The sequence below is a fragment of the Micrasema longulum genome, unplaced genomic scaffold, assembly GCF_059751315.1.
Source record: "Micrasema longulum isolate JH-2025_06_02 unplaced genomic scaffold, ASM5975131v1 h1tg000019l, whole genome shotgun sequence".
NCBI classification, from domain to species: Eukaryota; Metazoa; Arthropoda; class Insecta; order Trichoptera; family Brachycentridae; genus Micrasema; species Micrasema longulum.
In genome coordinates this window covers 611,586-636,020 of record NW_028277227.1, presented here as the reverse complement: position 1 = coordinate 636,020, position 24,435 = coordinate 611,586, and the positions used below count along the sequence as shown (strand labels likewise).

The window sequence follows — 24,435 nt, the reverse complement described above, 5'->3', positions numbered from 1 at the left end:
CAAAATATTGTTGATGAATCCACCTGGTCCATGAAGAAGTATAGAAATTAAAAAAATAAGATTTTCAGGCGTTACCAGGTATGTAGGTGAAATAATTCAATTACACGAATCTCACTCGCATAAATAAAGGTTTCAACTCTTTAACTTCACAAACATCAACAGATGAAAGAATTAAAGATATATAGATGTTCAAATATGGGTAGAATGGTGAATGTTACACAGTGTGTAAAGTAGCCACTTAAATCAGTCATTGACAGGTCATAAGCCCTGTAGATGCCTAGACTTTTATTTTACCTTCTCTTGAATGTTCTTAATCTCTCTTGTAATATTTTAATATGAACAACTGAACATGTATTCGGGCAACAATTTATTTATTTATTTAAAATTTATTTACAACAAAACCGTTTATTATGTTATTTGTAAACTCGTAAATAAGGTGAGGCATCCTTTTCAAAAAACATAGCTTTACTTTAACCGACAGGAAAAAATATTTATGGTTTTATGCATTGGATAACATACAATATATTTACGTGTGAAGTCCCATTCGAACGTCTCGGCGATTGACTGCTGTAGGATGTTAAAAGCGGAAGTACTGCACGTGTTAAGGTAGACGCTTGGACAGTGCATTTGGAAAATACGTGAGTTTAATCATTAATAAGCAAAAAATTAAGTTTGATTAATTAAAAAAAAACGGTTTTTTACGACTTACTTACTGTCACGCCGTGTGCAATGACGAAAGAAGCCATTTGACTATATTTTACTCACATAAAGTCATACTTGTATACTTACATAACGACGAATATACACACCCACGTATTACTTCTGCGATTGATGTAATTTAGCTAAGTTTTGAATTCATTCAAACTTTTCATGTTTCTATCGTTGTAGCTTAGCCGGTGGCAAATGGTTCCGCGAACGCGAGACCGCAGATTTGGGAAAGCAATTTTTTTAAAATTGCGATACATATTTTTTAATTTATGCGTTCTCCGTAGCGTAACATTGCAATAAGTCTGTGGGGTTCATAGTCCAAGACCGATGACACGAACGTACCAAAAAATTTCACCTGAAATATAGTCATGACTTCAAGAAGAAACTCAGCGTTTTCTATTGAATTCAGATCATTACAAACAACTGAGAGGATAGAACGCCACATCACTCTATCTTTGCATACAGATCTCGCTTCTTCTACATTCATACATCTTCTCATGCACGCGCGCTGATTATTCCGACTTTTGACAAGTCCATCTTCAAGTATTTGTTGGATTTGGTCATGCCATGTCTTTCTCGGTCTATCTCTATTTCTGCATCCATCAACATTCGCACTGAAAATATTCTTAGCAGTTCTTTCGCTGTTCATTCGTTCTACATGTCCAAACCAGCGCAGAGCTCCTTTCTTGATTTTGTTGATAATGCCTGTCTCAGCCTTACATTACATTCTGCCAAATACGAGATCAACGTCCTGCAGTACATTAACATTGTAATTACCATGAAGATATGAAGAACAAATGAACGTGACCTATAAAGAGACCGCAGGGCGCAGTCAACACCCAATTCAGTTTAGTCAGCCAGTCACTCAGTTCCAGTATGTAGTTCAAGTGCAGTCTCTTCAAGCCATCATTGCCACTACGCACGCGCTACACAAACCAAGTGCTGTATATTTTATTAATTTATTTTATTGGGTACACAAAGAGTATGTACAGAATTGTTGACAATTTATTTATATATGACTGTAGGGAACTCATGCACACACCAAAAAAATTGTTTTCACTTAAGACAGTAATTTAAATTATGTTAAATATAACAAATGTAGAAGATAAGAAATGAAAAAATATGGATACAATAATAAAAATAATTAAATATCTCCTTCTCTCAATACTTCCATGATTTTTTACTTAAATTTACGTAAATAGGGTATTATCATCCGGGAGGAATATCGGATTTAACACATTGTACATATAAAGGATTTCTCAAAGACTCCTTTAGTGTTTATAAAAGCTCTAATAATCAATAATTTCATTCATAAATTTCGTTTACTATTTTCAACATCTCTGAAAAGCGTTTCTATTCGGTTGGTAATAAATTCGATCATCCAAACCCACCCAACAGTACACCACGAATCGTGCATTTGTTTTAAATGTTGGTTATCCGAATAGAAATTGAAACGACGCGTATTGCTCTCTATGATTTTTTCCCCTTCTCTAGCCAACCTTGAAATAAATGGCGACCGTAAAATGGGGCGACATTTAAATCGTAAGGCGACTTTGATCAGCGGATATATTGTTTATATTTATCTCTATAACTACTGATCATTAATAAATTTCGATCAATTTTAACTGTTTTTTTAATGGTAATACGGAATACGATTTAAATGAAATTGTTATATGACTTTATTTAAAGTAAGATTTCAAGAAGTTTGAAGTGAAATCGTCAAGATATTATTTAATTTTTTTAAATTTAGTAATAGACTTTTTTTAATGATACAAGTAATTTCGTAATTTGCATTGTCTTGATATTACTGGTACTTATATCACTGAGTGTCCATTATTATGATTGTTTTAATATTTTAATTTTTATTTAACGAATAATAAGAAGTTTTCTAAAATGAGCTGAAATTGATCATTTTATATACATCTTTTTTTTGAGAGCGACATGATTCGAACTTATTAATAAAAGTTTTGAAACAGGGCATACAAAAAAATATTTTGCTCAAATATTAAGAAAAGCTGTTACAAAAATTTGGGCTGCTTCCAACCATTACAAAATATTATTTAAAACACTATACAATGAATAATATAAAGTTAAACATCCTTCAAATCATTAAAGCCAGTTTTCCAGAACAGAAGGAAAATTTTATTTACCAAAATGTGAGGACTGGGGATTTCCCCTTAACATACGGGATTTCAGAATATAAATAAAAAATATTATGACTCAAATGAACGAGTCTTAAAGATTTTCTTTTAAAGGTGAGCAAATAAATGTGAAGCTTCGTTCTCGAATGATAACGGTGAAGTTATTCATCTAGTAAATCAGATAATTGTTACGAAATGCTTGTAAAAAAAACCTCATACACCTCAATTGCACTTCTTGTGAAATTTTGTCAAACATTGTTGAATATGGCCAATATTAATTTCCTAAGTATGTTTCACGTCTTTGTAAGAAACAGATAAACAGATACAATAATTGCTTTCCTGGAATAAAGTAATGGATTCTAATTCATTCGGTAAAATAAATGTTTTCAAAGCTGTGAAAGATAAGTTTTCACCAAATAAAAAGAACACAATAACCTCTCATTTTGTTTCGATAATAATGTCAGTCAATGAACAAATTACTATACACAATAATACATTCATTAACTGATAATTTTATTCCATCAAAAGCAAGGTATCTTATTATCTTTATCAATTATTTAAAATATTTCTTAAATACATTTTTTTAATCACCATAATATTTTTCTTGATTTATATTTTAATCTTGATTTATATTTCAATTATTATTTTTGAGTATACATAAAAATTTCATTTTTTGGTTTACAATAATTAGAAAAATAATTTTTGTTTTATGTGGAAATAAAGTATATTATTTTTAATTATTTCATGAGATTCGACTTAAACGCTTATTAAATACACGCCTAATCATAATTTGCTGATACCTGAGTGTTTTTTTTTGCAAGTAATTTACTTTCGGAGGATGGACAATATAATTAAAAAAGAAGTGAGAAGTTATATTTATAATTCTTTTTTGTGTAGCACTGACTTAAAACACCATTTTTTTATAATTTATATGTTATACTAAAAATATTTACCGATTAAAAATAAAATAAACAAATTATTGTAAAACGTCACTCCCCATTTTATACTCAAGAATCGTTTTTTTTTTACGTAAAGCGAAACGTTAATGTAAATAAATGTATTAAATTAATATAAAATTGTATTTAGTAGTAATGTTGTATACGTTGTATACTTATATTTTTTATCTAAATAAAGTAAAAAATAAAATGAAATGTTCAAAACAAACGCATAAAATCATGATGTATCAAAGCGACCCCACTCTGAAGGGTTGACTTTGATCACAAAGTTTTTATTATTTTCTCGCTCACACAACATAATATTTTCTCATTTAAAAAATAAGAATTTTAATTTTTCTTTTACGAAGGTTTGAAGTTCGAAACTGAACAAAGTCACCCCATTCCACTTACTCTACTCATATCATAAATTTTTACGTAAAAACTATCTTCGCATACGATGACGTCAAACTTGGTGACGTCATGAATTGTCTGTTTTTATTTATATTCAAATGACTAGACTTTAATCCTTTATATCTCCCTTATTTCTTAACGGATTTTAATAAGAGTAGTACCGATTGTCTTGTGATTTTTCAAATTAAATAATTGGCTAATAAAAAAAACCGTGATAATAGCCCATTGTCATAAAAAAATATCACCCTCTGTAAATCTATTGTTATATTGCTCGCCTATTCTAGGTATTGTAGATTGTTTTAAATAGTTTGTTAACGCGTTGTCGGTGTAAAATAGAAGATTTTGTCATGTCGGTCTCGATGGCACACGGAATGAAGGGCTCTCAAGTAGACTAGAATTACTAACTACTACTAAATATCTACTGCATACTTTTAGCAGAGTTAGAGAAGTTGAAGTTTAACCGGTAGTCGACCTGATAAAAGAATTTTGACAATGTTTGATTGTGTCCAAATGCTTGCAGAATGGCTGGATTTACTCCCTAAGGAGTTGTTCATATTTAAATAAATTTCAACAGAGAGGGAAAAAAAAATTGAGAAGAGAATATGGACAGGGCTTATGACCTGTCATTGGCTGGTTTAAGTGGCCACTTTATACACTGTGTAACATTCACCATTCTGCCCATGTTTGAACATCCACATTTCCTCAACTCTTCTATCTGTTGACTTTTGTGAAGTAAAAGAGCTGAAACCTTTATCATGTGGGTGAGATTCATCCGACTGAACCAAATGACAGGTCATAAGCCCTGTAAATGCCTAGAATTCCATATTCCGTTCTAAATTTTTTTTTCCTCTCTGTTGAAATTAATTTGGAATTTTGAAATTGGTTGGACCCTTTCTAGTCTATTGACTAACATAATAGTAAGGTGAACAAATTGGAGTACAGTATTCTAGCTGGGGACGAACAAATGTTTAAAAAAGTTTTTCACATGTCTCTGCATGTTTAAATGGTTCCGATACCCGCATGATAAGACTGTTTCAATATGAATATAAAACATTAGTTGTAGTATCTGTTCTAGCTTATTTTCTTATTCGCAATGTAATAAATATGCATTAAACAGCAACCTCTTGTCTCCTGTTAATTTCTAACTGGGGTAGGAGCTCCAACCCTCAACAACGTAATCCTACATGTCATGTGACTTACTTGGTTGTTATATCCATAATATATCCAGTATCCATAAGTTCCGACCCAAAGCACAAGAGGTGTCCTCTTTTTTGTCGTGGATTTTTTTCGTTTTTTCATGCGTAATTTCGCCTTATCATGTATTAATTTTGTAAAAAAAATGTCACTTATTAACAACATATTAAAAATGTTATAAAACAGTTGAATATATATTTTTAGATACATGAACTTAATGTTGTTAAAACCTAGGTCTTACGAAAGGTGTTTGCTCCTAGAAACGTGAATGTAATACTTAGATTTTAATTTAGTATCCGTTGATGTATCATGAGTGAAATTTGTGGTGTGCATTCGAGATGCGTTATGAAAATATCAACATAATATTATACGATTAATACAAAATATCTGAGCATTAAGTAGACGGTTCAACTACGATATGCCTATTATTTGGCAGAAGTATTAAATGAACACAAGTGACGTTAACTTTTATTTTATCAATATTTATTTTATTGCTATCTATAAATTGAAAGATAAACAAGTAAATATTAAAAGTATAATTATTGTACCTAATACACATTTTAAAAAAGCAAAAAGCAAATAAACAGAAAATATGGAAAAACAATCATGAACTGGTATGACAAAAAGGTTAAGATTATTTTATTTATTTAATTTTTATTTTATTTATTTAATTTTACAATACGCCCAAGGGGCATTTACAAAAAATATACCGTTAAGTACAAACATAGTGCGTAAAAATTTAAAAAATAAACAATGCTTTTTTGTATACATTTAGAAACAATAAGAAGCGTACTGCCATGCAAAATAAAAAGTGAAACTTTACATAGTAAAAAAGAAAAAAATAATTTTATATGGATATAATAAAAGTAATTGAATTAAAAAGCAAATTGTAAATAACTTGTAAAGAATTCAAACAAAAAAATAAATACATTTTCATATACTTATAAGTATAAAAAAAATGGTATCAACAAATTATTGTTAAAAACAAATAATGAAAATTAGTTAACAGTAAGTATATATGTGAAAATAATATAATATACGGTACACAAAAATATTTGATAAATTAATATCAGAAAGAGATAAGATAGTAATAATACACATCAAATACGATAGTAAAGACAAAAACAAAATTACTATTAAAAATTACAACCATCCGTTAGTTTATGGCGACATCGCATCATTATTCTGTTGACAAATTCAAAATCCTACTACAAAACCAAAACGAAAAGTAAACCATACTAACCATAGATAAAGCAGGTTTAATATAGAAATTTAAAGAATTAATTTGAATATATTTTTTTGACTATGTATAAAAAAATAATCAATCGGTCGCTCCGTTGAGGCGTAAAGGAAACACAAACACTCACACTTTCGCATTTATAATATTATTATGGATGACTTATAAAGCGAAACCTCTGTAATACCTCAGGGGCACTTTACAAACTGATAATGTGCAAGATTTTATTTCATTTGAATCATAATTTAAGTCAATAAATTGATTTCGTATAATTTATATTTGAAGCACTAATTTTGGGGTTTAAATTTCAAATAAGTATAATTATATGAATTTGCAAACAAACTAAACCAAATATTTTTTCATTTTTTAATCATATTCTATTGTTAAAGATAATATTTTTTACATCATTTGTAAAGGTTGTCTGATTCTTTTCTTTAGTTTTGTCTGGTAGCTTACCAAATAATTTCAACCCTGCTCCATTAGTCTAAACTCTCCGTGTCTCGTTTGAAATTGTAGCATATGATATTTTTCTGATATTTTCGTATTGTGTCCATGTTAACTACAATTTTTTTCAAGTTTTAGTTTTTCGTCTACAATTTCATCAGTGGCTAATTTAAAATAAATTTTATAGATTCTAGTTGAAGAGTTCAGATATATTGTATTGTTTATTTTGTTCAAAGAGTTCTTTAGTTGCTGTTGATACGGGAGGTCACATATTAACTTTAATATAATAGTTTATTTTGCTGTCTTTGTATATAATTAAATCATATGGTGGGAAAACAAATTTCTTCGCGGATGCGGAGCGAGGAATTGCGTGGGGCGAAGCCCTAGAGCTTCTACGATATTATTTAGCGGAGTAGATTGTATTTTATTTTTAATGAAACAAGTTAATATCTTCGCTATGTGGTATGCAGTATCAATCGGTCAAAACCCCAACGAATAAAATGAATTAGGAATGAATGCCACTAACCTGGTTCGTTCTTGATGGAATTGTGCTGGTTCGACTGGTTACTTGCGATCGGTTTGAACACTAGGACAGGCCCTCAATCTGAAACTGAACACTGGTGGTTGGTGGAAATAAAGTCTATGATGCGGTACAGGTTCAACAAAATAAACGCGTGATTCACTATACGAGGTCTTAATGTGACGGCTGATGAAAGAATACTGAGGTGGAAAGTAAAAAGATGTGGGTCAAAAGGATTTTAAAGTTGTGACCATATTTCAATGTATAACCACATAATTCGCTACCAACATAATATTAAAATTAAAATATAACAATTTTTAGACACTTATTTTGAAAGAAGTGATTAAAAATTTGAATAGTTTTATTTGATTTTCAATTAATTTCGTTATTACATGTTACGCACTCACTTATTCAAATAATTGAGATAGTGTGTTTTTTTCGCACATTTTTAAAGTATTTTTTTAAATAAAAAAATATATATTTCCTTCTTTATAGCTTGTAATTCCCTGACCCACCCCTATACAGAGAGAAGACGGAAACGTTGTACTCGACCGAATAAGACAACAACCTAAAGTTCCTGTCCCTATTGAATACAAATCTAATATTGTTATCTCCAATCTGTCTTTATATTCCTCTAACACAGTGGTTCTTAACCGGTGCTCCGCGGAGCACTGGTGCTTCGCGAGCTTATTGCAAGTGCTCCGTGAAATTTTGAAAACTAAAATTTAATGTTGACTTACTTACTGTGCGATTTGAGTTGCAGATATAATGGCTAAATGGCAGCACCCTTAAAAAGTAAAGTTGTGTGCGCTCACCTCACAACAGCGCCAGCGGACAAGTGTTCTATCGAGAACCGTTGCTCGGTTACTAGTTACTAGCACTTCTCCGCAGGGGATTCCCCTTGCGTTTATATAGCTAATAGACGGACCCTGTGATTAAATAATATTTTGTGTTTTTTTTTTGTTTATTCAGAAAAACAACAGCAATACAAAAAAATATACACAACATTACAAAAAAACATAAAATAAAGCCAAATCAGTTTTCCACATAAATATAATTATAAAAATCCAGTTCAGTTAGATATTAATTCATAGAAGTGCATGTGTGCGAGTTTTTTTGTGTGAGGATGCGTGTATAAAAAAGTGGAGTGTAGTTTTGGTAGGTATGTGAATATGTGTGTGAGTGTATATGGGTGTGAGGGTGGGTTTATGGACAGGGTGAGTGTGTGTTTGACATGGGTGAATAGAAACAACTTAAATTTATAATTTAAAATGATTTTTTTTATAAAGAAACATATTTTTTTATAGAATGTTTACTGCAGTTAAATATGTCTTTGTTATTGAAAAATACATTATAATTACGCGCCAAGCGAATCGGAGGCAAGTTCTGTGCGTTGTTGGTGCAAACTTTTGGTAAATGGAAAAGAGATAGATTTGTGTGACGGGTGCGGTAGTCAGGTACATTAAGGGCCAACTCAGAAACCAGAGCAGGACTATCAAGACAGTGTTGTGTGTAATGCTGTTTATAATATAGGTTTATCTGTTTTTTTTAATATTACACTTTTCATTTGTGTGAGCTGGTGTCTCGACATTAACCTATATTAAAACGAAGAAACGCGAAAAACTTGGCAATTTGGATGAAGAAATGGGAGTAGCTTTATCAAATTTTAGACCTGATACCGCTAAAATTTCTAAAAGCCGACAGCCGAAGCTCAGGTGTCACATTAATCATTTTCGCCACAAAAAGTTCCATTGGAGTATTTATGATTTTTTTTAATTAATGTTATTTTTAACTTTTTTTTATTTTTTTTTAATTTTTTTTTTATTTTATTTTTTTTTTTTTAACTTGTCCGTAATAAAATAATCAGTTTTATTTTTAATAAAAGTTATTATTATTATTATTTTTAATTTATTTGTCAAAAGCATACAAAAATTAACATATAAGTTATCAAGTCCTACTGAACTGCATAAAATGCAGTTCGTCAACACGTGCTTATAATCTACCTAATCTTATCTCTTAAATTCTATAAACATATAAAAACTCTTATTACTATAGAACAAAAAGAAAAATATATATTCACATGTACATCTAAAAAAAAAAAAATCTAATTAAAAAGAAAATCACCAAAAAAAATCAATATACCACGTTCTAAAAGCTAGATTTTTAGCAAACGTCTTCGTTTTCTTTGTATGTTTTTTGAATCATTAGTTTTGGTGTACCGCGAATTTTCCATATGATCAAAAGTGCTCCCAGACTTTAAAAAGGTTTAGAACCACTGCTCTAACACCTCAACAAAGTTAGATTTTTTTATTAATTCACTATACACTACGTGACCAGAAATACATTTTGATCACACAAGTACTTAAATTATTATAATATTCATAATCATACCATAAAGCTAGCCTCCTCGTGTCGTAAGCGTCTCCTGCGCGCGGACTAATGGTGAACGCGTTTTTCTACCATGCATGAGGTCAAGGACTTGATTCCTGACAATATTCATGTGGAATATTTGAGTCGTCTTTTTCCAAAACCAGCTATCTCCCTATGGTCACCACAGGAAAATAGCGGAATTAGGAAATAGAAGACTCATTTGTTAAAAGAGCGACATTTACCATGTAGCATATATTTTTTTTTATTTCATTGGAAAGACAACAGACCATTACAAATTTATATAATACAATTATACTATAAATACATATAAAGTCCAATTAGAGGCTTCCACATAATATTGTTATTGTAAATGTTGTCACATAAATATCATACATAAGATAAAATAACTAATCATACAAAACTTATAATATTACTAAAAATGTAAATGTGATAAATATTATTTAAAAAAAATCTACTTTTAAATATTGATCACACAGTTGCACTTTATAATATGTAATACAATTTTAGTTGACCATATAGTGGATATATTATATTTTTTGAAATAACTTTTACGTAAATGTTCATATTGATTTCATTTTGTGCTCTAAAATTAAGAATGTATAAAAAATATTGAAATATTGGTCTGCCGAATAATTCAAATGTTGTCGGCCTCGTGGTTTAATGGTCAGTGCGTTCGCCTACCATGCGAGAGGTCTAGGGTTCGATTCCCGACAGGGTTGGCATAAAATATTTATTTAAAAGAGTAAAATAGCCCCAGGACTGGTACCTGAAGCATAAGACTGATCATCTTACCTTCATGCAACAAAAATAATCAAGATACGCTGCGATTTGATACCAATGTAGTGCCCTATGCACCATTAGGTGCGCAAAGGGAATGATGATGATGATTATTTAAATAATAATTCACATTTGTTTTCGCTTTCTCCTCGTGCAAACAGCAAACATTACAATTCATCGCTCCGTAGTTTAATATTTAATATATCGGTAAGTTTGCACGCGTGCTATTACTATTTGTCGCTTTTTTTCTAGGCATAATCACAAAAATCCGGATTTTGTGCTTTACATTTTACACGCATTCCCCGCCCAACTCCCCGCTGTACTGCCTCGCTAACGGGTGCGCGGCATAAGATCGGTGGCCTTATTCTGCAACTAATTTGTTTCGTAAATTCATTCGTATCGTATGAGAGGGAACCAGATGAAAATACTTTGATTGCGTTAAAGTGAGATGGATATATGACAAACGAACGAAATTACGGAACGAAATTGTGACGGTATAAGCCTGCAGTGCTGTTCAACGTGTCACAGCAAGAGCAACGCATTGTCATGTAGCATTCTCTCGGAACAGTATTTTAAGGGAAAATGTATTAATTTCGCAGTAAACTTGAAATATTATGAAACAGTTTTACTAACACTACCATGACAATCATAACGACATTTTTTTTAAAAAACCAATGTATACGTATTATTTTTCTGGGGTATTCCTGTTTTCCCCTTCAGGAGCTCGCGGGTTTTTTTCTCGTTCAAGCTCGGAAAGGTTAAAAAAAAACATTTTTTTAACACTACAATAGGCCAGGAAGCCAAATTACACTGGTGAATTACATCACAGAACACCCCCCCGACTTGAGAAAAATCATATTTAATTTTCACGTTTTTGTGTTCTCGCCGAGAATCGAACCCGGAATCTTTCGTGTGTGAGTCAAGCGTCTTGACCACTACACCACGGAGGATAATTTAATCACGTTCCTGCTTAGTTTGCGTAAAATAGCTAATAAAACAGCGATTAAATCACTACTCCCATTTGAGCGATTTTGTACAAACAAAGTAGGCAGTAAAGTTATTAAAAATGAAAATCATAAAGTTTATGTTTAAAACGTTTAGTTTATCGTTAATATTTAAAGAAAAAAAAATAATTATAAATTTATTGCAAAAAAATAATGTACATACTTAATAACAGGGAATCTTTATAAAACCAATTAATGTAAACTAAAAACGGAGTGTTCTCTGTTTATGATAGTCTCTATCTAACATGGCAAAGCCTGTTCTAAGATGGAGATTTTCTATCTTTAGAGCGTAAGTAGTCCTTTACTAATAAAACAATAACATAAAAAAAAAATAAAAAAAACTACTCAATTATAAATGCCTAGCTAATTAAATGTAAGAAATTAAAAATCATTATTATATATTAACATTGTGGTGAAACATTTAAATAAATGTAATCAAATATTTGTATAGTTTAAGCACTTACCGACTTTTCTTGTCTACTGGTTTCGAGATATTTATTTATTTTACAGAAACAAACAGTCGACAATGATGTAATAACTTTTTTTTTAAATACTGTTTAAAGACAGACCAGCGAAGTTTCTAAATAAAAATCATACATATTATTAAATTGTGTTACAACAAAAGGATGTGTTTATGTGTATTTGTATGAGAATAAGTTTAGATGTGTGTTATATACTCGTCTCTTCCACAGAACATTAATTAAACCTACATGCAAATCCCACTATATAGGAATTCCTTCCCTAAAAATATAAAACCAAATTATCTGCACAAAAATATAAAACAAACATTATGATAAGACACTTACCATGCTAAACAAAATATTGCCATTGAATGCCAATAAAAGATCGCATATTGATTCATAAATCAAAAACTAATAAAACTATCTTAGATGTAAAATAAAAATAACGATATTCAAATTATAGACCACCCGATATTGACCTATATAGTTATGCATGTGCGTATACCCAAGATACATCATTAACATGTATATATTTATATTTAAGATCAATCGAGGTCCGTGTAGACTTAATGAAACCACTTTTTCACTTGGTTAAGCCATTCAAAATGGCGCTGGGCCAAAAAGTTATTTTCGATACGCTAAATCCATCGTCTGGAGTTGGCAGACGATAAGGATTTTCCACAGATTGCCATCCCGATACCTGGGAAATTTGCAGGTGATTAGATTTTAAATTTTCATTCAATAACAGGATGTGTAAATAAGTTTCAGAGAAAATTCAATTGAAGATTCAACTATTTTGAGATTCTCGTGTATTTTCGTTGCTTTGGTAAACACTTATAAATCAAAGACTTGACGCTTATTCTTAGTGGTGGGGGTCAGTGCTATGCGAGCTCCTGACGTCACTGCGACCTCTGAAGATTTATTGTGACGGGTCCCCGTGAATAGCTCTCGCCCTCCAAACCCAGGGCCCCAATTAAAATGCAAAGTTAACATTTATCTTTAATTTCATCAACAATTACATTTTTTTTAAACATGTTCAATTATAGGTTATCGATGAAGATATTTTTAATGTTTATGCAAATACACTCATTTTCGTACACATATATCGATTTTTCTTTATAAACAGTCGAAGATAACTCTGTTAGCTTCCCATTATAATCGGGACCCAGGTCAAAAAGAACCTGGCTACTGTGTGGAAGGCGAGAGTTTACATTTTGCTAAATCTCTCCTTCTAAGCCCAGATTCGTAAAGTATCGGGCTTTTAGGTAGGGGGCGAGTTCTTTAACATCCTCAGGGACGCAATTATGAACGGCTATCTTCATCGGTATATACTGAGACGGTTTAAACTAATATCGATAAATATGTACGAAAGTGTGTATATTTGTATAAAAATATAAAGTATCTTCACCGGTAACCGGTAATCGAACATGTTAAGAAAAAAAATTGTAAACATATTCTATTCTTTTACTTAATTTTACTTTGTAGATAAACTTAAAGATAAATTTTATCTTCCCAACATAATCGAGACCCTGGTTTAACCAGTGGTCCCCCGAGTATAAGGCTCCTTTTATGATGTAAATCATCACTTTCACTTATGTAGAACTGTAATAGAAAATGAAAAACTTAATGAAGTCACTGAAATTAAATATTTAGGTGCAATGTTGGATTCAAAACTTACATTTCACCAAAACGCTAAGATGGTAATAAATAAGATTGCAAAAAAAATATCAATTTTGGGAAGGATCAGAAGATTTATTGATAAGGACTCCTGCAAAACTATTTACAAAGCAATTATTGAACCACACGTTAACTACTGTAGTAGCATTTTATTTTTATCAAACAGAGAAAACATAGATAAACTAACTGTATTACAAAATAAAGCCTTTAGAATCATTTTGAAAAAAAACAGATATACGAGGGTAAAGTCGATGGTAAATGAAATGAAATTATTAACATATAAACAAAGAATATTTTACAATACAATGATATTTGTTCATAAAATTATAAACTCTAATAAAAAAACAGAATTTTGGAAAAAAATTGATCGGAACCAGCATGAACACAATCACAATACTAGAGAAAAGAACAAAATTAGACTTCCATTTAGGAAAAAGGCAAAGTCACAAAATTCAATTTTATTTAAAGCAATTAAAAAGTATTACGAAATGGAAAAAAATATTTATGAAGAAAAAAACATATCAAAATTTAAAATAATGGTCAAGACATATGTGATAAACAATTTATTAAATAAATATATTTGCAATGTTATTATTAGAACACACATAACAATATGTATGATATGTGTGCCCTATTTTAAGATTTAAATAAGATAAGATAAGAATGTGGATAGGTGTTTCTTCATCTGAACTGCAGAACCTACATCTCGGAAAGGTTCATTCTAGCAAGGTGTTTGTTCAATCTGCAGACTTGACGCTACTTTTTTTTTAAAGTGATTTTCATCAAGTTTGATTTTCGATTGATTGCATCAATGCATTTGGACATGTTCTGTATAAATTTGATTCGAATAACCGATAATTAATTGCATTCAAAACTGTCTGGGAGTATGTGACATACCCGACAAAGTTCAAAAGAGCGGGCTGCGATGGTTTGGGCATATAAGCAGGAGACCCTCAAAATAAATAGGCAACAGAGCACAAACCCTAAATATTCCTGGTAGGAGGTCCAGAGGCAGATCCAGCGTAGGTGTCATGAAGTTGTGAGGCAATACACGAATAAAGACAGACCGAAGTTGTGACGAAAAAACAAAAATAGCCACACCCTACAAATCATTGCCATTGACAGAAAGAAAAAAAAACACAACTATGCTCGAAAAAAAACAGTTTTTTTCAGTAAGAAATTTTCTCCCAATGTTTTTTTAAAAATTTTAGTTTTATAAATAAATATTTTTTTTGATATCCTAGTTTTATTTCATTTTAAAAAAACATTCCTTCTCAGTGTGTTGACATTTTAATTTACTATTTCTATAATTAAGGTTTATTTTTAAACATACTATAAATGAAACACTCTTTTATATATTATTTAATCATCATCGTTCCCTTTCCGCACCTAATGGTATATAGGGCATTGCATTGGTACATTAAATGCAGCATATCTCAATAATTTTTGTTTCATGGTATATAGGGCATTGCATTGGTACATTAAATGCAGCATATCTCAATAATTTTTGTTTCATGAAGGTAAGATGATTAGTCTTAAAGTTATGGTGTCAGTCAAAGGACCATGAAATATTATAATGTAAAAACACTTTTAAAATAAATATTTTATGTCCACCATACCGGGAATCGAACTCGAGACCTCTTGCATGGTAGGCAAATGCGCTGACCACTACACCACGAGGCCGACTTGAAAATACCACACTGAATTCAATATTAATATAGTTAGAACACAACTAGTTTCAGGTATTCTGAATTACCCATTATCAGGACGTGTAAATATTAACCGTGGTTAAAATAATTATAATCTTTTTATATATAATTCCTACGTGTGATGTCACCGTACTCCTCCTATACGGCTTAACCGATTTACGTGTGGTTTTCAGAGAAATATAGATCTTTGCGCTGTGCGTGTTCGTAGATATTGAAATTTTCAATCGAATGTGTAAAAAAAAGTTAGGAGCATAAACGTTCTATTCATCGATCTACCAGAGTTGCATTTGAGGAGAATGCATTTGAAAAAAAATTAAAAGATGTTGTTTTTTTGTGTATAAAAAGTTTGTTTTTGAATGTTTACAAACTGCATTTGTTTTTTGTGGATCTCAATCAGATTCTTTCCTTAAATTCCCTATAATTTCTACCCATTTATTTATTTTCATTAGATTTTTGGTAACATTAAAATAATATTAAATTCAATACATTAAAAAAACGTATTCCTAAATAAGTACACCTCTTTGTTGGTGAGATGACCGGTGTTTAACATTTGTAAAAAAAATGCCATATTTGAAAAAATATTTATTTTATGTTTTGAAATTCAACCGTATACAAGTACCTACTTAAATTCAATACTTGTATAATATTAAAAATTTTTAGTTTAGGAATTAAATCACAAACAAGCACCTAGATGAAAAGTATTTTTCCAAGATAATAGCAGGCAAGCCAATGATCGGGCAGGACAACGTCTGTCGGGTCCGCTAGTATATTATAAATGTTATTCCACAAAAAAAGACTTCATTTTAATTTTGCAATCATTGATTTTTTTCCCACTCTCCTCAATTCTTTGTTCATGTTAAAACGTTTTAATTTAGTTACATGTTATATAATTTAAATAAATTAAATTAATGTGCTAACAAATAATTAGGTCATGAAAACACTCTCATAGCACCATTTTCGTTGAAATCATCCAAAGATGATGTCACATTTTCAAAAATTAATAAAGGTACTTACTATTCGTTGCTTTTACGCCAGTGTAAAAGCTGTATAGGTTCTGATAATATGAAAAAATTCTTTGACAAAAATACAATATATATCTTATTATTTTCAATGAATATATTTGATTTTTTCATATTCTAAATATCTTAATGTTGACCAAGCCGTAAAATGAACCCAGAAAAGGGATTTTATGATAACTCAACATTTTACCACTGTGTAACAAAGACACATATATTTGTTTCATTATACAAATTACAAAGATATGTTATTAAATAATGTCGCGTTTATAAGTAAACCAATAGACGTGATTATATAAATGCTGATTATGTATCGAGATGGGTTAATTTATAATTTAATCAAATTAACTCTCTGGCCGTTGGTAGTCAGAAAATTAATATATTTGTTCCTGTCACTTAATGCATGTTTGTCCTTTTATTGAAAAACCGGATGCGTTCTGTAAAATTAAAATCAAGTATCTACTTTGTCCTCAGGCTTACTGGGCAGTAGTTATCCTGTGATTTTAATATCAAATACGGTTTTCATGCATATCGTTAGTATTACTTTATTGCTCACCAGTTCGACCCCATCTAGAATACGCTTCTCCTATTTGGTCTCCATTCTACAGGACTCATATTGACCATATCGAGTCTGTCCAACACCGTTTTGTAAGAAAAGTGGCATGGTTGCTCGGATTACAAAGGGGTAATTATTCTTATTTTGAAATAGAGCAATCTCTTAATCTGTCTTCATTGGAGAGACGTAGAACTGAGATGGACCTTATATGCATTTTTAAAATACTTAATGCTTTAAGTGATGTCCCATCTCTGTTGCAATCAATTTCTTTTCATTTTCCCAACCGTGTCACCAGAAGTCAAAATCTGCTATTTATAAAATCTTCCAAGAGCAACTTTGGTTTTTATGCCCCAATGTCCAGAATGTGTAGAGTAGTCAATTCATCACACGACTTGGAATTTTCGGGATAGATCTTCCGGCTTTTCGTAGATCTCTTCGCGACTAAACAGTGTGGAATGAAGTTGGATTGGCATGGTTTAGCTCAAATTTTTTGATCCTTCGTTTTTTTTAATATATTGTATACTATTATTGTTTTGCCCTTGTTTGTCTTTGCTAAATAGTTTTATGTTCTTTTCGTTCAGTTCCTTGCATTTATATTTCTTCATGTAACTGTTGTAATTGGCTTAGGCCGTATATATATAATAAATAAACAAATACATTACAGTATTAATACTACTCTGCCGTCATAAGAAAGAAGGACGCATCTTACATATTTTTTTTAATAAGTTAAATACATATTCGGAATCAGAAAAAAAATACGCATCTACTAAAAATACATCTATCTTCCTAAAATAACAACAACCGTATTATTTTCACTAATAAATGAGACTAAACTGCAAAAAGTCTTGAAGATTACTAAATATAAAAGGCTGTTCTGGCTTATATAATTATTAAAGACTGATTAAAATCCTTATGTTTTCTTCTATTCAGTTATTAAAAACATCTGAAATGAATGTACCTACTCGTTATCAATTAAATATAAGATCTGCTGGTAATTTCGAAGTTAATTGATTATCAGGTCGGCGTTACTAGTTTGAAAAACAGTAAATGGCCAGTAACGTCTATTTTATTTAGGCGAGTAGAATCAATTGGCATATTAACACTAAAAAAGAAAAACGTTTGCTTAATTACTAAATAAAAATGGCGTTTCAAGCTAGAAACGTCTTTCATTGAAGTATAACATATTTTCTTACATTTTTTTTACTTAAAAGAAGAAGAAAACGTTAATTTTTAAATATATAACGTAAAATTTACTAAAATTTTTATATATATATTCCGTTAGGGCAAACCATAATACATACTTTCGCTTAATAATATACTTAATTTTTGTAGTATTTTTCACACAGCAAATTTTTCAATCTCCGAGTTACAAAATGTTTATTTTCTCCGTTTTTTGTTTTATGTAGAAACGTCTTTCTGTCTTATGACGGCAGTACTTTATTTTACTTTTTTTTTCTTCATTTAGAGTAAGTTTGCTCAGAACCTTAAATATTAAATGGAATTTTTAATTCCATAAACTAATACCTACCTCTACTTATGATAATTTAATATTTTTGTTTCATTATTATTAAAAAAAAGCCCATACCTGCGTGGGCAGAGAGTAAAAAAGGTCAACACATATCGCTACAGTTTGTATGGAATGCCACAGCGAAACTTATTTTTGGAATCTCTAAGTTTAGTCATATCACTCCACTACTTCGGGAATTACACTTGATACGTTTTCCACAGAGGGTGGAATACAAACTCTGTTGGCTTATGTATAAGTCACTGCACAACTCTGCTCCGGAATATCTAAGGGAACTCTGCATTCCAGGTTAACTAGCTGACTGACGTCTTACGCTTAGATCAGCTACATCTACGTCGAGAAGAAAAGTGATTATAACTCTACGCAAACAGCGCACTAAATTCGGCGAACGCGTATTTGCGGTCGCAGGCCCTGTGGCATGGAATGCTCTCCAAGCAGAGGTGCGAAACTGAGAGAGTAAAGTAATGTTTCGGAAAAAACTAAAAAACCTTTCTGTTCTCTAAATCATTTGAATAAATCCTTAGCATGTTATGACAAAGTACCTACATTGTTTTTCTAAAATTACAAATTGAAAAAGTTAAAATTAACTTTATTTCTTCACATAATCACTTTGTAAAGCGCCCTTGAGGTATTATATTACGAAAGTGGCGATATATACATATATATTTTGTTAAAGCCAACTAACAGGCTTAAGTAAGCCCTAATAGATTGGCATTAATGAGTAATACTTAATCTTAACAGTCTTAAAATCTACTTTAATTTACAAAATGTAAAAACAACAAAAGGTATAAATATGGCATAACCTAGGCGGAAATGGCAAGTGTGAGATCGCGAGTCAGAAGAGACAACACCGCTTGCTTCTTAAATGCCTGCCCTTGCTGTAGGAACACATCGACAGTACCGTTTAGTGTAATGTAAGTGTTATGTAAGTTATTCAAAATAATAATAATTTTTATCGCCAAAAAAAATTATGAAACTTTCCGATTCGTGTTTATAACACTAACATCGATTCAACAATGTTTTCAGTTTCTCCATATTTTTGTAGACATAAACTGGATTCAACCATCTAGGGAGCGGTAAATATTAATTTACTGCAACAGAGATGCAGAACATTTTAGATAAGGGAATATAGAAGTCTAGGCACCTACAAGGCGTATAACCTGTCATTGGCTGGTTTAAGTGGCCACTTCACATACTGTGTAACATTCACCATTTTGCCTATATTTGAAAATCTATAATCCTTCCTTTCCTGACAGGTCATAAGCTCTATAGATGCTTAGACTTCTATATTCCCTTCTCTAAAATGTTCTCCATCTTTATTGCGGTATGGTAATATTATATAACATTTTTAAGGGCGACAAAAAAGGAAGCAAACGCACCGCATCAGCAGACGAGAGTTAATATGGGAAGATACTGGAAGAAATCATACTTAAAATGGACCTTTTGCGTTATTCTTGTGAAACAGAAACGTCGGACTTTGTATTTAAAAGAATAATAATATTGATACTAAACTTCTAAACCCAAGTTTAAAATGATAAAAGAAAACTTGTCCAAATTTTAAATGGCGCTCATAAATATATTCAAAGGTATTTTTGTCATTAAAATCAAAATATACCGACCTGAGGTTTTGGGTAATGTTTGCCAATTTTTAAAATAATTATTGTGTTTAATTATTTGTCGAGTTAATATTTTTCAATGGTGGATTCCGCCATCTAACAGTCAACCAATACAATATTTTTATAGAATTAGGTATTTGATAACAATAATGGTTTGGATCCTTGCTAATTACGTATATTAATATATTAACTGTCTTCTGTATCCGGATGATGCCGTGCTTCTTGCGAGCAGCGAAGAAGACCTGCGATTCTTGGTAACAAAAGTCTACGATGTATGCAAGAAAAGCGATTTGCTTATTTATGAATGTTGATAAATCGAAAATGATGGTTTTTAAAAGGGATGAAAATATGTCTAAATGATAGATCAGTGTGAACGGAGATATTCTGAATCAGGTAGAAGAATTTGCGTATCTGGGATGTACTTTTACAAGGGATGAAAAGACCGAGAAAGGTATTGAAAGGAGGGGTGAGTGCCGGGAACAGGGTGAACGGTGCACTGAAATTACTTTGGCAAACAAATATTTATCGCTGGAGGCTAAACTAGCAGTTCACAATAGAGTTCTAGTGCCAACTCTAATGTATGGGAGCGAAGAATGAAATTGGAAAAATTATGATGAAAGTAGGTTAAACGCTGTCGAAATGGTCCTTAGGCGAATGTGTGATAAAACGATGTATGATAGGTGCACAAATGTCGAGATCCGTGAAGTGTGTTAGGTTGAGACATGCATTATTGACAGAATCAAGAAAGGGGTGCTGCGTTGGTTTGGACATGTAGAGCAAATGGACGGCGAAAGAACAGCCAAAAGTATTTACGGTACGAGTGTTGATGGATGCAGAAAACGAGGAAGACTGAGAATGACATGGCACGATCAAGTCCATCAAATGCTTAAAGATGGACATGTCAAAAGTCGGAATAATCGGCGTACGTGCATGAAAAAGATGAATGAGTGTAGAGAAAGCGAGGTCTGTATGCAAAGATGGAGTGATATGGCGTTCTATCCTCTCTGCCTAACCATACGGGGAAACGGCGTGATGGTTTGTTTAATATATTTACTCAAGCATAAAGGTTGTTAGTTCCGTGTTTTGAGTGTGAAATAGAACAATAATCTTTGACGAGCATTTTTGACTTGAAGGATACTTTTAGATAAAAAAATATTGCAAAAGGAGTTCGAGTGGAGATAAACTCGGTTGCCACATTCACCTGCCATGCTTGTGGTCTAAGGTTCGATTCCCTAAAACAAAAAACTTTATTATATTAAAAATAAAGTAAAAATACTATAATTGACAAGTATTTTTATAACTGAATTTGATATAAGGAAGGACAGTTTTGCTACCCTTCGTGTGTGTAATATGGTCACGAGGAAAAACGACAATATCCGACAAAGGCCCCCCAAACAATTTTCCAAACACACAGTGAAAGGGCCAGTGAAAGTAACAGAGTTAAATTTCATTAAAATCGCGATATACGAAATTAAAAAAATTGAAAAAGAATAACTCGTTTATTGACAAAAAAACATTGCTTTTTTGTATGAGCGTAACCGATAGAAAGACGCACAGTCTTCAAAACTTTTTTTCTGGTATGTGGAGGAAATACTTTCACTAGTTCGATTCGAAAAATTTCGTTTTAAAACTGGTTTCACACTGCAATATTTAATTGTTCCTGGACGGGCACTTGAAGCTAAAGACTGATCATCTTGCCTTCGTGTATTGTTTTACTAAGATACTCTGCGGTTGGTGTACAATATCGTGCCCTGTGGACCAATTAGGGCAGAAAAAAAATGATTACAATATTTATAACATTATCTTCCTCTTTCTTTTTCCACATTCGCTCCTAAGTGGAGCATGTGGACATCACCAGTTGCCTCCAGGAGACCCATTCGCCAGCCAGCATTTTCGCCTCTTCCCACGTCAATCCTTAATTCCGCCGAATAAACTCAAAAGATTGTCATCGACGGCCTTCCAGGACGGCGTGAGCCCGCAGGTTTAAAGAAGAGGCAACTCGGGTTTAGGTTATCCTGAGGCATGCGCAGCACGTGTTCAAGCCAGGTCCACCGCCGCATCCTCAAGACGCTTGTTATAGGAGGCTGCTGCGTCCGTTTTCGGACTTCAATGTTAGTTATAAAATCGAACCACCTTATACCTAATATTCTTCTCGTGCTCTTACTCTCAAAACTCAGAAATATGGTGTTTTGAGCTTTGGTAAGGTGCCAAGATTAGCACCCATATAAGAGTACTGGCATTATACAAGAGTTGAACAATCGGCATTTCGTTTTGACCGAGTATAGACTAGAGTTCCAGACAACACGCATCATGTTAAAAGATGCTCCAGCAATTCCTAGGCGGGTTGCGAGCTCTTTGTGCATGCTTCCATCCTCGGTTATGTGAACTCCCAAGTATCTGAAGCTGTCAACTTTCTCAATTATCTGTCCATTATTATAGAGAGGCTGATCAGGGTCAGGACAGGATTTGTTACAAATAATCTGAGTATTTTTTGTATGAATATTAAGACCCAGACGAGTTGAATTTTCCTGCAGTGTGTCAACGATTTCCTGAACACCAACAGACTTTGAAAAAAACTGCATCATCATACAACAATATATTCGATACCTACCTACTTTTTTAAACATAATATATGTTTTTTTTTTTTTAACAATCGAAGCATGTCCATCTACTTATTTTAAAGTTTATGGCATTTTTTTATGCATATTTTTTCCTTTGCAAAATTTCATAAATATATATTTTTATTTATTTTTCTTTATGTTTAGGGGATATATTAAAATAATGTGCGAAAAAGACAACTGCAAGTCGCATCGGACTGATCATGCCAAGTTAAAATCGGCGTTTCTCTGTGCGTTTCCCGTACCTCGAAACTGAACCGATTTTGCTGTTATTTTTAGAAAGAGTTTCAAAATGAATTATAAATGAAAATAGTAATTATATTTGTATACCAGACGTCCGAAGACGGCAGATAAAATTGAGCGATTTAATGCGTTTTCTCTTAATATTGTACTTTATTTTAAACCGATCAATATCATTCTGTTATTTACACTATGTAAAACGCTCTACAATGAGATATAGAATAGGATTATTCAACCGCTAAGCTATCCATTCCCCATACAAAAAAATCCCGAAAGACGCGAATAAATCAATTGTGATAAAATTCCATTGACTCATAAACAAACAAATATATCATTAAAACATAAATTTAGAAATCTGTCAGGTCGCGGGGACGGGTGTTGAAATATTTATTGAGAAACAGTAGTCAAACATTCAACCTTCAGATCGTGAAGACAGATTAGGAATAAATAATAAAAAATCTGTCAAAAAACCAACCTTTTTGTGTCATAATTTTATCACACTTAAAAACCTTTTTTACCTGCGCTTGTGACACACAACGCGATATATTATGTTTTAATAAAATTATACTTTAATGGCGCAAACAATTTACATTTTATATAATATTATATTATCATTATCGGCAAAATTAAGAAAGGTCTTTTGCGATGGTTCGGTCATGTGGAGCGAATGAATGATGAAAGAACGGCTAAAAAGATTTATGATGCGAATGTGTCTGGTTGTAGAAGTCGAGGAAGGCCGAGAAAGACATGGCATGATCAAGTACAACAAATTCTTGAAAGTGGTCATGTGAAAAGTCGGAATAATCGACGTGCGTGCATGAGAAGATGTATGAATGTGAAGGAAGCAAAGGAAGTGTGCCAGGACAGAGTGGTGTGGCGTTCTATCCTCTCTGCCTACCCCTCTGGGGAAATGGCGTGATGGTTAGGTAGGGGTTATATAAAATAAAAATAAAAAAAACACGCTTTCTTGATGTTTATTCTATTGAATTTTAATAAAATAATGTTTCTTATTAATAAGTGAAATAACATTCGAACGATTGTGTTAATTTTACGAAGTATTTTCATAAAATCATCTACACTAAAAGTATCTTGATCATACCCATTATCCACATCTAATGGTGCATAAGATACTGCATCGGTACACCAAATGCATTGTATCTCGATCATCTGTTACAGAATGAAGCTTCAGACGCAGTCCAGAAACAACAAAAAACCACATGTTTAATTAATATTACATGTGGGCCTTCCGGAGGAT

The 24,435-nt window shown here is 31.8% G+C and overlaps 1 long non-coding RNA gene across 1 annotated transcript in view; it reads right to left on the bottom strand.

Moving 5' to 3' along the window:
* LOC148285633 (uncharacterized) overlaps positions 1-24,435 on the bottom strand; it is a 198,124-nt gene that overhangs the window by 92,697 nt on the left and 80,992 nt on the right. Inside the window, exon 3 of the long non-coding RNA XR_015825405.1 lies at positions 7,597-7,680. This is a non-coding gene — a long non-coding RNA (uncharacterized LOC148285633). The remainder of the gene's footprint in view (positions 1-7,596; positions 7,681-24,435) is intronic.